The 15,007-nt window shown below is 36.2% G+C and overlaps 1 protein-coding gene across 2 annotated transcripts in view; it reads left to right on the top strand.

The window, feature by feature from the left end:
• The window catches only part of il1rapl2 (interleukin 1 receptor accessory protein-like 2), a 299,082-nt gene that overhangs the window by 83,664 nt on the left and 200,411 nt on the right, over positions 1–15,007 (top strand). The gene's annotated exons all lie outside the window — the stretch shown is intronic.

The following is a 15,007-nucleotide window of genomic DNA, read 5'->3' as shown; positions in this document are numbered from 1 at the left end:
ATACTGGGTACAGGGTGTCTGAATATTAACATAGTACTGGCAGCATCGATGCATAAACCGAATCAGCCTCTAGAAAGAAAACTATGGGATGTCTTACAGTGCTCCTGTGTAACTATAGTCAGTTGACCAAGATTGGCTGGTCTCTGTAGGTTCAGTTTATCTTTGTCCCATAAATGTTCTATCGGATATCGGAGAAGAATCTAGCCATGGGTAAGAACTTTGACGATGTTTTATTGTAACCAGGCCATTGTGATCCTAGAATTGTGAAATGTAATCCTGTGTGGGTTTGAATCCTCCCAGTGAAACAGAATGCAACAGTGAGAATAATGCCCACAACAACGTCTCCATGCAAGTTGTGGACAGTTCGATTTACCATCACTTCTGCCACTGCAGAGGAATTGTATTTCACAGAAGATAGCAACGTCATCTATTAACATTATTGTTACCTCTCTAAGTATGCAAAAAATACATACCGTACAGACAGTGATCTAATAAGCAGTCTATTTCTTCCTTGACTTTCTGCTGTAGCAAGTGCAGTCTGGAAATAAAATAATTCTACAGATGGATCAGACAGGTATGGTAGTTGTAGGCCAGTGTCCCTCCGTTATAAGGGATTGACCATATCTGCCTGCTAGGATATGGTCAGTTCCTCATAATCATGGCCAATCTGCTGATTGATAAAGCAGAATGCATCATGCTCTGAGCCACATCTCTCACAGGCAGGAATTCTTAAATCACCAGCCAGAGACAGAGGTGATCTGCATACACAAGCTGGGCATGGTTGTATTTTTTTTGCTGTTCCTAGGTTAACTAAACAAATTTATTTTTCTTTATAAGCTTGACAATTTCCACTCAACCCAAATACCAAATATTGACCACTTGCTAATTTTATGAAGTTACAACTCAGAAATTTGTTATTCCAAGGAACTACAGTATAGTACTCAAACAATGAACAAAACTATCTGCTTATTATTTTAAAAGTAAATAACATTATATTCTGCACATATTCTGTATGAGCTTTTTTATCATGCTATTTGGAAATGGTAAAATTTAGACTTTTGCACTATACAATAAGCCTGAAAAGTAAATGTGTCATTTTTTGCATATAATGTACGTCCGCATGCTATCACTGAGTTAGTCCACAAGTGTTGCTTACTCGATGCATGGGTCCTTTTATCAGTATCACAAGATGAAATCCCACCTGCCCTCACCTTTTGTCTTTCTATAAGGCGGCAGTCCAAAGGCACTGAGTTTAAGGGCTCTGTATATGAATATGAGAATGTGTAAACCATAACTTGAATGGTCAAAAATACTGTCATTTTTTAATATCTGTCTGATTTCATTGACTCAGTAAAATATGTGTCTTGCCCCTGTTGCTTTACTGACTATAATAATATATTAATCTCTTTCACAATACACTTCCTGCACTATCGCCTATATCACTGCTGGTTCCCCAAGCCAGTTGTTTTAACCTTGTTTCTCCCTTCAGATTCCAGGCACCTGCTGTGTCTGTCCATTGATCCCTGCTGGTGAAGCTCTGAACATCCCAGCTCTACATGAATCATTGTAGTTAGCAGAGACAGTGGCATCCTTATCAAGGCTGCTGCATCGTCTGCAATATTACTTTCTTAGAATATTCCAGAACAGAAATGTACAGTAGGTTTCAGAAGAAACAAAGGAACATCATCACCCCTGTTGCTTGAAAATGTCTCAGTCTGTGCTAATTGCAGGCTCTGAGTAATAAAATGATTGCAGTCACCTGCGCTTGTACACTATTTATATTTAGTGTCCAGGTGTTAAAACTCAACCCACTTTGATGAACAGTTTTGAAATTTTATTTCCGACTGCCTTCAGATTGAGTTCACTGTGTGAACAAAATACACGTTAAAGTTTTATGCAGTTGACTTTCTGAAGAAAGGGCAAAAATATATTTTTTTCTAATAAAGAAATCTCTGGAGGATGGCTCTATTGTGGGGCTTTGACCTTCACTTTTTCCAGCACCTCTGGCATACAGCTTAGAGTGCAGAACTCCATTCATAATTACTTCCAGTGCAGAGCCCTCATCCATAGGCACTGACATAAAAAATGAAATGGAATGTACTTTAAAATGTGATAAATGCAATGATTAAATAAATCCCTAGAAAGGAAGGGCACGGTACGTTTCCAGATAAGATTAACAAAAAAATTATCCACAAATTATACAAAGTCCCAAAATTGACAGTAGGAATTATTAACTTCATCCATTCAATTCAGACACTTTTCTGATTTAGGTTTATATGCTATAATGTGTAGTGTGATGTAAAACTAGTCTTTTGTTTGTTTGTGGAGGTCATTGTATTTTTCTTTGATATTTATGATCATATGAGTTTGTTACAAATTCAATAGAATATATTATCATAAATTGAAAATGTGATTGGTTTATTAATATTATATACTGTAACAATCTGACATCACTGATAAAAATATGTGTTTTTGAACGTTGATTTGTCAATAATGTTTAATTAGGCCATTCCTCCACCCATTTTCTAATGATGTTAACTGGCCTTTAATTGATCTATATGAGGTATAAACCGCAACATCAAATATTTTAAGGTTGCAAGTAATATACAGATGTCCCTAGTATTTAGCAGCCTGACTATATTGAAGAGTTTATATTAAGTTTAATTTATATTTTAGGAGTTTCCGTTGTCACCCAGAATTTAAAGAAAAAATTTAGATGTTTAATTAAGAAATATTGCATTGAACTGGTGTTAGTTTCACAGCAATTAGGGACAATTGATTGTCAGCAGAGGCAGATAAGCACCTTCCGGTTAAAAAAAAGGTAATTGAATTTGTTCAGTCTGAAACAGGAGTGAACTCTCCTTCTGATGCCAAATAGCAGAGGTGCACCTGTCTTTTAACTTAAACTTATTTTTTGCAAGGTTCAGCTATGTGACATCAGTATTTAATACAGAGTTAGCAACTGACATTTAGCTAAATAGCCTTTACAAAATGATGAAATTTTACACTCTTGCAGAAATGGATCTATACTCTTTCTCCTGCCTTTCAAATGGTTAAAATCCTCCTAAATCCTCCTTTCGAGAACAATGGTCATAAACTTGTAAAATATTAATGATATTGCAAAAGGCACGTGGAAAAGCACTGGATTTGGTATAAGCTCTTTAATCCTTCTTTGAGGGTCTATAGTCAATACAATAACATAGAACTATCAAGAATATAATAAAAAGTATTTGTCCACACATATTGATGAAGTCAACGGATACAGACAAGCTTAAATATGCCCTGGAGAAGCTGCTTAATTTTTGGTGCCGTAGTGTAACACTTGGGAGATTAAGTGGTGTCGCTGAAAAATCCTATTCTAGGATGTATTCAGTTTTGTTTTAGAAAGAATACCAGTGCACATTCTCTAATGCTGTAACCCACAATTACCTTAAAAGTTAGGTGACTGTTTCAGCTTTAGTATGCAGTGTAGGCAACACAGGGATTTAACCTGTTTTATAACCCAGGGCCTTGGTCATCAATACCTCTAATACTTTCAAGTTATAGACTATACTGCTTACCATGCCTGAATGTCACTGTAGCTCTATGTGTAGGAAGTAGGAAGTTTCTAAAAGTCATGTCTCACTCTCTCTTTTGGTTTTGTAGTATACAGTGTATCTGCATTTGCATGCAATATGCTGTATGCAAAGATGACCAATTTCCCCCATAAAAAAATTGCAGGACCTTTTTGCCTGGTTTGCTAATTCCTTGCTGTCTTCTAACTTTGCTATTTGGATGTAAGAGAAAACAGCTGTGTGTGCTCCTTTGAAAATATACTTTTTTCCTTTGTGCTTCTGCAAAACAATAGTGAATGTAATGAAACACATGAAATATGCTCAAGATTATAGTTTAACAGCAGCAGTGCTTAAATATGCGCACTTCTGACTATTTAGTTTTTCACACGCTCATTATTTAGGATCTCTTATAACATAATAAATCTCCCAAGCCATGATATCCAGGAATTAATGGGGCCCTAAATGCAATTTACAGTACACTCATATTCTTTGGTTTTCCCCTATTTAGCATGGTTACTATGATTGCAAACAATAACCATCAGTATTAGAAAACTGGCTTTTTTTCAATTCTGAGGTTTCAGGGTTAAAAAAGTTTAGATGTCTCTCTTAATGCAATGTTAAAAATACTTTAATTATATACAATCTATAGATATGGAATATGTAAAAACTACATTATTATTTATGCATTATTGTTATCTCATACAAATATATCATATGACAATTTTGATAGCTGAAATGAGATTTTTAAAATAAAAATCTACTCCATCATACTTTTTATGTATCAGTAAATGTGGTGTATGGTACTTTATGGTATTGGGCAATATTAATTTAATACACTTGGATGTAACAGTTTAGTGAAGTATCTGATCTGTACACTGTTTGCTGATCCTTATTGCAATCCTCTGAAAACCCTTATCTAGTCAGCAGGGTCTAAAATGTTGCAGAGGCATGTTCTTAAGGAGACTTGTCTGCCATAGCAGATGTTCAATATTTTACTTCTGATAGATAATTCTGCAATCACGTGGCCTGAAGGTTAATAAGAATTGACACAATTAAATGTCAAGACTGGGGATTATGCTTCCAAAAGTGAAACCATAGACTTTGTGTCTTATACAGTTAAAATACAAAAATCGTGCCTGAAAGGACTAGCCCTCCTCATCCAACATACACACAAACACATATGTGTCAAATTCTGTTGTAAAAAAATTCTAAATTGGTAATTCCCCTTCTTTTACATTTGATGACATCAATTTCAAATGGAGGGCAGCATGGTGGCGCTATGGTTGGTGCTGTGGTTAGCATTGCATTGCGCTGAATTCAGTTGCAGACCTGAGGTGCTAACTGCTTGCAGTTTGTACAGTATGATCTCCCCACAATCACATAGGTTTCCTATGGATTGATCGGTTTCCTCTCACGGTCCCAAGACATACCGGTAGGTTCCTTGGCTTCTGGGAAAATTAGCCCTGGCATGAGTTTGTGTGTGTATGTGTGTGTCAAGGATGGTGTTAAGAGCACCTGGTTGGACCCTATGCGGCGCTGAGTCTGTAGGCAGCTAGTGTTTCGGTGTCCAAATCCCAATGGCAAAAAGCGAAAGTCGTAGTCGAGGTAAATGAACAAGGTCGGGTATCACAAGAGTCAGGTCAAGAGTATCCAAATCCAAAACAAGAGACGAGACGAAGTCAAAGCAGGAGAAAAAACAAGGTCGGGTAGCCAGAAATCAGATCGAGAGTAGTTTACGCGCACAAGAGAAAGCCAAGGGTTATTCTCAATAGTGAGCGGGGACTGAGTGGAGTGAGAGGGTATAAATAGGGAAGAGTGGGAGGAATGATAATTGATTAATTAGTGCGCGGGTGCTGGCGGCGAGAGGTGCTCGTAGGAATGCGATTTGTGACAGCGCGCCCTGCAATGGACAGGCAGCTTATCCAAGGTGTACCCTGCCTTGCGCCGCAATTGGCTTTGGCTCCCCTGCCACCCTGAATTGGATTATGTGGTTAGAAAATGGAGGGATCACCATGAATTGAGCTGTCTCAATTTTGTTAGGAAGTTTCCCATTACGGTGCCGTTCTCTTGATATCTTTGATGTCTGAAGCCTCTGCACCTGCTAAACGATGTAGAAAGGCAGTTTTGTTTTGCATCATTTTAAGTTATCGTAACCTTTTTTCTACCCTCAAAGCCTTACATTGATCATGCAGTGTACAAGTAACATGTAAGCCTTGTGAACAAAGTCCACTTTGTTCTCTTTGTAACTTCGAAACTGAGTTCTGTGTGATGGAAAGACGAAAATGCAGGGTTAAGCCATCAAGCACCTAAAATACTACTTATTCTTAAAATGCCACTACAGAATTAATGAAAAAGAGCAAAGCATTTTAAATATTTTAACAAAAGCATGAGGTTTTTTCTAATCTCCCTAGGAATAAGGGAAATCCAGTTGTGAACAGTAGCAAATGGAAAGCTTTTTTAGAAAATGTAGTCTTTGCACTGTAGGGGATAGGGCTGATTAGGACTCAAGGACAAGACTTCTCCTAGTTAGAAACCTCTTCTGTGTAATTCTGACAAAGGTAATTAGAATATATCATGGTTGTTTTTCACTGTCACTTTTTGCATCGTGTTCTTTCTTTTGTTCTGTAGCCAATTGTTTATTGATTTCTAAAACTCGCTCTCATGTTTCTATTTGTGATCAATGCAATTTTTTTAACTCAAAGTACACATATCAGTTTGTTATTATATTTAATGCTATTTTAAGTTTTCATATCATACAATAATAATAAAAATAATGATAATACCTCAATTAGGACCCATTTACTGTAGGAATTTACTCAACACTAATAATACTATCATAATTGAGACCTCAGCGGAATTTGGCTTGGGCGCTGGGGTGAAAACTATTCTTTTTAACAGTTCCTTTGGATCTTTTAATGACCAGCTTGTCAGGATCTCAGTTTAATGGCTTGTGCGAAGTACTGTGCCTCTTTTAGCACAGTGTGCCTCACCACCAGAATGAGGCATTATTTTGGAAATTCTGGTCACCATCAGCATTTATGACAGTGACCTGTTTTTCTTAGAGGTTAACCTATTCCAGACTTAACCGGGTCTATTTCCAAGATTTGACAAGATCTGGCTATGAGCTGGTAGTTCTTTTAATCAAAATGAATGTTTGATGATTCTAGTGTGAAATCCTTATATGCATTCTTTTCAATTTGAAATTGAATGATGACAAGGTTTTTTGGAACAAAAAGGTATACTATACCCAAAGGTAATCATTACTCATTGTCTGATAAACAGCTGAAACAATTTCTTCTAAGAGTTATTAGCTACCTTATGTTATTTTTCTTTTTATTTGTTCTATATTTTGTTTATTGTTGAATTAATATCTATCTTAAGTCTGTGATGTTTATTAAAAGCAAATTAAAAAAATTCAAAGCCAAAGTCTTAAGCCGTGTCAGAACAGAGCATACAGTATGTGTAGTGGGAAGGAGAGAAAGATGATTAGGTATCCCAGCTAAATATCTTTATTATCTGCAAGTAACCTTTCTAATTTCTAATACACTAATAAGGTTTCTTTGTACAATTTCTGACAAACAAATTCAATTTTTTTTTTAAACTATTCTTACTGGAATATGTACATAACATACAGTAGCAAATGGCACTCAAATGAAAGAAATAACTGTAGAACAATTATATGAAACATATTTAAAAGGATATGCAAAGAGAAAGTAAATGCCAGGAAATTTCATACAATCACTGATCACTATTGTAAGACAAGGTTATTGTATTAATCAAAACTAGGCCTTTGTTCAGAATTGAATATCGGTCATCAATATCAATATCAGAATTGATATCAATTAGCTGTTTCTGTACTGTGGGTTTATCATTTGTATGTGAAAAAGGTTTATCAAAAGATATCTTCATTAATTTCTGACATTAAATAATTTTCAAAAAACTTTTTTTTTGCAGTTCTGATTGTTGACATTATTTTGAAAATATAAAAAATTGCAAATGGAAGAATCATCCCTATTTTTTATATGCATCGAAAGACCTCATGAAATTAAGATTCAAAACTTTGTTTTAGAGCAGTATAACAAATCCATGAAAACTCAAAGATAATGAAGCTTTCTCTTTTGAGCCATGCTTGAGAGTAGGTTGTGCACAGTGGTACAAATTGACTCAACTCCAAGCCATGGAAATATTTTTTGCAGCAGTGTTACCACTTATAAAAATAATTCTGTAATTTCAAAGACTTATGTAATGCCCTTACATATTTATCATTACATGAGTTACAGGTTAAAGGTGAATCTCCTGATGTAGTGTATGAGCTACCAAAGGCCTGGAATAATATACCAGGAAATAATTTTCTTCGGAGGGAAGAGTTTGATTTACACTTCAGGAACTGTACAGTTTAAAGTGCTTTATGAAAGCACAGTTTACTGTAATCAGGGGCATTTTTGCAGCAAACACGGGTTTCAGTCTAAGTTTGATCTATTAGCATTTTTCTCTTGGTGTATTAATTGACCTGAAGGTATTTCCCTCCTGTGACAAAAAAGGAAAGTCACCTCGCATTTAAAGTCAAGTACGTGGCAGGTATTGGTTTCTTGCATGCTTGCCTCTCTGCAATTAAAAATAAAATGGCAAAAGTAAAATTGAAATATCAAGACACTGGAGAATTACCTGAGGGAATGAGCACCCCTGGTGTTTCATTCCTCTTCACTAAAGTTCACTTTTTGTCAGTTGTGGAATATGTACCAGTGGAATATGAGTTTTTTTTTAATAAAAATTAATCAGAACCCCAAGTTATACAAACAATATAAATGCATATAAATGCAATATAAATGCAAAATACATGTAAATGTGCCATTTTATAGCAAGATAGGTGTGACAGGGAAGGGAAGTACAGTAGTTGTCTCCCATCCGCTAAAGCACTTTATCCAATACAGGCTCCTGGGGGATGCTGGAGCCTATCCAGGCAGGATACACCCTGAATGGGACACAAGTCCATCACAGGGCACACACAGACACAGACACGCACACTGTCGGAGCAGGGCCAATTTTACAGAAACCAATTCAGCTACTAGCATGTCTTTGGAACACGGGGAAAACAAACAGATAGCGCCCCAGGAATCAAACCCAGGGACCCAGTGCTGTGAGGTAGCAATGCTATCCACCATGAATTAATCCCTTGTTAATAAATATTTGTTTAACCAAGTGTGCCTGAATTCTTACTCTTTCCACCAAAGCTAAGCCAGAGAACAAAGAACTCATATACATCTAAATATACCAATGCCTGGGTGTATTCTTGGCAAAATCTTTGCAAGTTGGGGATAATGATTATTAATTTAATTTATTACTAATAAATTCAGACATTTCCTGATTTTCTCCAATTTCATAGCATCCCATTTGTAAGAATATCAATATGTGCTCGGTTCATTAAGGTTATCATATTATTCGCGTTTTATGTTCACAACTAGTGTTACGTGCTATAATTCTGCTGCTGCTCTGCTTTGATAACCAGTTGCTATGTTTCTCTTAAAGATGCATATGTTCAGTATATGGGATCGAACTTTAAATCTCAAACATGATGAATCAACACTGACCTGACTGGAGGCTTCTGTCTGCTATGAGATAAAACAGAAAGGTCAGCCAGTCACATTCATTAAGCACATTGCCAGATTTATAAAGCAAAGGCCATCTAAGTTTCATTTCCTGGTGTTAAAGACTGTAATGCAAGCTCACATTTACCCGGGCACTAAGCCAATGTGAAAGGAAGGCAAACACTATGGTCATCTGCAATTGTCTACACTATTTTCATGCCCATACATCAAAATGTTATAGTAGAACATTATTAAAACAATTAAGCCTAAGGTCATGTTATTACTCAGCTTAATTAAGGCTTTATAGTTGTTAGCAAAAGAAAAATGTTTTATTGCATCAAGTTTTCACTGTAAAAATTAGGTTCAGTGAATCCTAACACAAGCATTTTTCACACTCTTATTGCCATCCACAAACAGTATTTTATGCATGATACCAGAATAATCTTCATACATCATATTTCCATGTATTCTAAACATCAGAATAAACTTGTCATTCTATGCATGATTTTGGAAAAAGAAATACAGTATATGAAGATCAATATAGATTTAGATTTGGATACTGAAGAAATGTTTTGTCATCATTTGATTAATTGATTATTTATTACTGGCTATGAAAAGCCTGAGTGACTTTGCATGTTCCATAAGCACTAAATGGTCTTATCAGTAAGAGCGTAGATTGGCCTTAGGTGATGAAGTAATTTAATCTGTTGACTGTCAAGTCTGGTAAAAGGTAGGAAGAAACTGAAAATATGTACTGTATGTTGGGCATTGGACTAATCAGCACACTTTTATTTTATTAAAAAAACTACCAGGACAGATCTGTAGTATAATGCTGCCTGATTAAAAATTCCTGGATCTGTTATTATAACATCCAGGTATCTCCACCTGATTTGTGTAGATAACAGTGAATATAAGGTTCTAACATCCACTCTATAAGAACTAAGAAGGTCATTTGTACTTTTACTCTTACTCATGCTGTATAGGTGGGGAAAATGGTAATGCATGTACACAGGCTTCCATTAAACATCAGTGGAGAGGTTCACTAAGTATTGGAATCAATAGGTTGCTCTGGGTTTAGGTCTTTAGCGAGTCATTTTTCCAGCTCTGTATGACTTAACTTTCCTTTCATGAAGACTGAATAACAATGAAATGTAAATCAAGAGTCTCAAATGATGCTTAGCTTACCTAAGGGAAAACAGAGATAAAAAATAAAATGTATTAGAGAACCCAGGTCCAGCTCCCTGTGGCTTGTTTCAGGATAACATTCACTTTTGAAAATTCCCCTGGGCTAAATTTAAGAGGAAGAGCAGATGGAATCATGTACATATTAACACAATATATGATAGATATGGGTTGCCAAAAACTATTCTCAGAAAACAGTGGTTCCGCCCACTGTACTATCTTCAGTTGTTTCTTAATTACATTTCTTATGATAAAACCTCACAAAATACCTATTTTGAAAGTCCATGCTTATTTTTCTTCTTTCTAGATGATGAAATTATTATTACAGTGCTACTGTTGTACCTGTACCTGTTACTGCAACTGCAACTCTGTGTTGAGGTTTTTTGTCAGTATGTGACATTCATTTGAAAACTTTTCACTTGATTTTTTAAAGGCCTAATGTAACTGATTTTTGTTTCTCTGATAATATTCTTAGTGTATTACATACAATAAAAGCATGGATCACTTTGAGTGCTATTGGTAAATGTGGTATACATTTACAAACCAAACTTTACATGAAGATATCATATATATATATATAATATGATATCATAGATATTATATACTGTATTTGGGTTAATGATAAGCATCTCTCTGTGTACTCATTTGTCTAAGTTTATATATTTTTTTAAGTGTAGTTGTGGGGTAACAGTGGTGCATAGTTCTCATTTAAACTGTAGTCATATAATGCTGCCCTCTTAATTTTTCTTAGAGGTGTAGATCTAATTGTACAGTATATAAAGTAAAATGAAAAGGAAGAAACACAAACAGTATCCATTGTGTACTGACTGCTCTACAAGTATTAATCTCCCTGTGATATTCTCTCATGATGCCTTCCTAATCAAATAGGCATCTACTACAATATATAGGATAATTCATAAGTAAACTTGGAAGATTATCATTTATTGAATCAAAGTCATTTTTAATCTTTGACATTTTTGTGGAAAGGCAATATTTCAGGAGGACGTAATGTCACCTGCTATCAAAATTCTAGTTTCTCAAAAAGCATTTAGTCACAGATTTTATACTCATAACTCAGGATGATGAAAAACTCATTTAACAGCGGTGCTCTTTTACTATAGATCAGATCGATCAATTAAAGAGATTAATTAGGTTGGCCCAGGAAGCCCAAGGACTGCCATATACTACAGCAGCCAAAGAAGGCTATTTATCAGTTCTAAAAAAATCTACAAGAAAAATCATTCTTCAGTGCATAATTATCTGTTGAATTTTAACAGACTGCTGGACTGAATATGTTTGAGAGCGTTGTCTATTACAGAATACGTGAACTACAAAGCAATAAAAAATTGTAAGTGTATTTATCTAGACAGGCTTTCCATTTATTGATTGTATAAGGTGTTATAAGATTTTATTTCTTTGTCTCAGATTATCTCTGATCTGAGATTATTTGGGTATTTTTAGTACAATCTAAATCATCAAATGTGGGCTGTTTGGAATTGTACATTTCATGTAGAAAGCAGTTTGTTTTCCACCCAGCAATGAATCCCACATTACCACAACTGTGGGCACACCTTTCAAAATGATTTTGCTTGAGCAGCAGTTTCAAAGATATGTGGAGGTGTGGGAATACATTCACATGCATGAGCTGAATGTCAATTTTCACTTGAACTCACTGTTAAACCGATGAGGAACTTTTCAACAGTTTTATTTATTTCATGTGTTTTACGAAAAAACGTAATTGAACATTTTGAAGGTTTTCATGGCTTGTTGAGCCCTGGAAATCTTGCAGCTTCTGTTGAGTAATCCATCAGGTCACCAGGTCACTAATCCTAATGTATATAATCTTTAGAAGGTTTGCTTTTGATTTTGTTAAACTGGTGTGTATTACAGTACAAGCAGACTAACTGAAGTAAAGATCCTTATACAATAATAAGGGGTGTGCCTTGCATTTCCTCTTAAGTGTATGTACATTCCTCATACTCTTTTGCTTAATCTTGTCATTATAACCCCAAAGCCTTGGAAAAATATATATAATTCTAAATGATGTCCAACTTTGGAATGTGCAAGAATATAGTACAATCAATTGGACAAATGGACTTTACTTCCCATGTACAACAAGCCTAAATATGAAATATTGCAATAACACAGTTAAACAAAGTATACTGGCTGAGCTGTTTTCCAATGTTTGTTTGTTTTTTAAATATAATGTCAATTTGTCTGTTTAATGCATTTTTGAATATATAAATTACTATTTAAATTGTGATATTAATGGAAATTACTAAACTTTGGAATCGGTGAAAGAAAAATGGCATTGTCTCACACCTACCCAGTTGCCAAATCACTGCTGTAATTCTTTTTTTTTATTTTTTTGCTGGTTGTTCACCATTTACAGTTTAACATAATTTTCTGTTCTTCATCTAAGCAAGGCTACAATAACATTATATATATTTTAAGAATGAAAATATACAGAGATATTACTTTAAATCAGTAAAACTTCTGCATTAACATATTAATTCTACATGTTACTAGTAGTAGCCTTGATTTCAGCTGTTTAAATCTATAATGTTTAAAAAGCACAGGATGATGAGCATGGAAGCAGTTTCTTTTTTATTGCAGGGCAAATATAGCCTGAGGTTGTTGCTGTTCCTGTCTTTGTGTGTTTTAAGAATATCAATGCACAAAGGCACAAAGGTATTTTGATAACCTAAGGTTGAAATGAAGATAATGGCTGTTTCTTGGGTCGGACTGAGAGGAAAGAAATCTTTTCTTTTCTTTTTGTGAGCAGTGAGAATCATTTGAACAGCTGGGATATCTCTTGTTTCACTTTGTCTTGCCACCCACCTACTGCAGCTACTTTGTATGCAGAGAAGTAAGTCATACAGAAAAATAAGGTACAATTATGTGTAAATACAGATCTTCAAATAATTGCATTTAGCAATATATTTGAATAAGGACAGAAGAGGTATGGGGGTGTGCAGGTAAGCCTGCTTTGTCATCAAAAGCTTTGGTAGCCTTTTCTGATGTAGGTCTCAGTGAGAAGGAATTAAAAATCAGATTTATGAAGTGAATCTCTATTGCACAAGTAGGTTTTCATGTGGGAGAGATGTTCAAATTTGAACATCTAGTGTAATATATAATATTAAATATAGAATAGCACAGTGACACAGTGATTAGAATAGCCCTGGGTTAAATTCTGGACCTGGGGGGCTACCTGCATGGAGTTTGTATGTACTCTCTGTGTTCGTGTGGGTTTTTGCCAGATGCCCTGGTTTCCTTCCACAGTCCAAAAGCATTCTCATAAGTTAGTTGGCTTCTGGGAATGGATTGTCATCCCATCCAGTGTGTATCCTGCCTTGTGCCTGTTGCTTGTCAGGATAGGCTTCTTCTCCCCTGTGACCCCTGTATTGGATAAATGGCTTACAAAAGTCGATGGATGGATAGAATCTTTTTCTTCCGTGCTGCTATGAATTTTTCCTCAAATGTAGTTTTAGGTTGTTGGAACACTGATTGAGGTCAAACACCTGAAGAAGGCTCCACAGCTGAAATGTTGTGTTTTCTTTTCTTCTCTTTTCAGCATGGAATAAATCTTTACTTGTTCCTTTGCAGGCTATGCATGCTGACGCAGCTACAGGACCTACTTGAAATTCTACAGTACTGTATATCTGCCTACCTACGTATCAATGACAAGATTCCTGCTTACATGTTTGCATGTTTTGTTTTGCATGATACAATTCCATGCTGAAGTTCTCGGAAGAGAAAGACCTTACCGTGCAATTCTCTTTAGCTCCCCTCTACTTCTTACTTGCCAGCAGGAAACTAAATCCTAGTGCTCTGGTATTCCATATTAACTTTCATATTCTCTCTTTTTTATTCATATATTTATTTCCAAAACCTGCACCTTTCGCTTGGTCTCCATGGTAGTTGGAACAGCCACTCCCTCTGCTGCCCTCCATTTCCCAGAACCCAGCAACCTTCTCCCAGGTCTCTCCCAGTATTCATCAATGTGACCTCCCCCTCATCTCCATAGTCTTCCCCTATCCTGATGGCATTGCCTCTCCATTGCTCCAATGGAACTACAGGGGCTTGGTTCCCATCCTTCCTTCATTGCTTATCTCTTTTCTCCTCCTACATTCTTTGTTACTCCTTCTGGGCCCCTGCCTGGTCTGCTCTTTCCCTTCTCCTACCTTCTTTTTACATCCCTCATTCATTGTCAGGCGTTTAACCGACTGTGCCCAACAATGTCTTCTGTGCTTTTGTCTTGCTCCTTTCCCCTGTTCCACAATAGCACATCTGGGTGCCCATAGCTGTCTCCCCAGCAGACACCAGACTGTGTTAGGTCCTGGATCCTCATATACAGCCAACCACAGTGCAGTCCTTGCTTCTTCGGGTAACTGGGGTGCAGCAATGGGTCTCCCACTTCCCACTTCCCTACTGGTATCCTACGTGGTGCAGCATCAGTCTCTGAATTATTCCCATAATCTTTTCTACCAGGGCTCCAGCCCACGAGACTATTTCCCCAAATATGCACCTACTGTAACTATTGACTTGCAGCCTCTTGGATTTTAAACATTTTACAAATTCCTCATCATCATTTTGCGGCCTACTGTATATCTCTGCTTTTTGGGAGGTGGGAGTAAGGCTCCAGTAGCAATGCAGTGCTGAAACAACACCTTCCCATTAAGAAGT

The sequence above is a fragment of the Lepisosteus platostomus genome, chromosome 10 (genome assembly GCF_059453375.1).
Source record: "Lepisosteus platostomus isolate fLepPlt1 chromosome 10, fLepPlt1.hap1, whole genome shotgun sequence".
Lineage (NCBI taxonomy): Eukaryota > Metazoa > Chordata > Actinopteri > Semionotiformes > Lepisosteidae > Lepisosteus > Lepisosteus platostomus.
Note: the sequence above shows the minus strand (reverse complement) of the source record. Positions and strands in the feature narration are given on the sequence as shown.